Source organism: Monopterus albus, unplaced genomic scaffold, assembly GCF_001952655.1.
Source record: "Monopterus albus unplaced genomic scaffold, M_albus_1.0 scaffold138.1, whole genome shotgun sequence".
NCBI classification, from domain to species: Eukaryota; Metazoa; Chordata; class Actinopteri; order Synbranchiformes; family Synbranchidae; genus Monopterus; species Monopterus albus.
Genome location: NW_018128018.1, coordinates 909,048 through 910,599, shown reverse-complemented (window position 1 = coordinate 910,599; position 1,552 = coordinate 909,048).

Here is a 1,552-nt window from a genome sequence, read left to right as displayed (position 1 = left end):
AAAAGCGTGTCAGCACTTATCGAAAACGTTTGTTAGAAGTTATAAAAACTAAAGGATGCTCCACAAGGTACTGAAGCTGGGGGTTGAATAATACTGCACATGCTCATGTGTTACAAGAGTTACAATTTTCATTTGAACTTCAAAGTTAAGTCAACTTCTGTTGTCAAAATAACTCTTATGTATCAATAAATATTTTTTATTTCGGAGGTTTTTTGCATTTATTTTCATTATTTTTCATCAACATCACTATAATGTCTTTTGAGGTGAGGGGGTTGAATATTTCTGTTTGCAACTGTATACATACATACAGTCTAGATGCATTCGATGGATATGTATGTACATTGTGTGTGTGTGTGTGTATGTATATATATATATATAAAAACACACACACACACACATCCATCCACAGGTCCCACATCCTCCGCATGTAACCCCTCTCACTGGAGTTATTTGTATAGTAGCATTCCAATAGTTCCCTGTGCTCATCTCTTGTCCTCTTGTCTGTGAATGTCTTGTTCCAGTAGCCCACTTCTCATCAGGTTGCCCTGGTTCCTCAACACCTGACACAGACCTGGTTGACCCGGTAGAAGTCCAGTGTGACTCTTATTTTTCCAACTCTCATTACCCATGAGGTAGACAGGTGGCATTAAGGGCCTTGCCCAAGGGTCCAGGGCTGGATGTTGGCCATGCCCTGACCAGGGTTCGAACCCCCGACCTTCTGTACCAAAGTCAGTGGTGCTTTCAGCTTCAGAGCATGCCTAAAAAGGAGCGTGTATAAAGTTAAGAGGATCGGACCTAACACAGAGCCCTGTGGAACGCCGTGACTAACTTCAGTATATGTGGAAGAGTTCATTAACATGAACTGAAATCTTCCTGATAAATAAGATTTGAACCAACTCAGTACAATTCCTTTAATCCCAATAACATGTTCAAGTCTCTGCAGTAACATGCTGTGATCAATGGTGTCAAAAGCAGCACTGAGGTCTAAGAGGACAAGTATGGAGACAAGTCCTTCGTCTGGGGCTAGGAGGAGATCGTTGGTGATTGTCACCAGTGCAGTTTCTGTACTAAAACCTGATCGAAAATCATTCTTGTGCAAGTGGTCACATAACTGCTTAGCAACAGCTTTTTATAGAATTTTAGAAATAAAGGGGAGATTGGATATTGGTCTATAATTAGCTAGGACACCTGTGTCAAGAGTAGGCTTTTTGAGTAGAATTCAGTAGACATGGCGCCCACCGAGGCAGACGTGTTTGCGTGTTCCACTCGAATGCCAGCTATTTTTTCATTTTCTTCTTTTTTTGTCTTTTTTACTTTTTCTGCACTGTACAAATGTCATGCACTACTAACATACAACAGACAGGCATTGCTGGATATCACCAACTCACACAGCCACTGGGAAATTACTGGTTTCATAACACCATACATACAGCTCATTGTCCGCTCCCACAACAACAACAACATCCACCATCACTCTCAGGGCGCCCCTGGAGCACCAGGCACAAGCGAGCAGGCTGAAATCAGGAGAGCGACGCGGAGACAGAGACGCAAG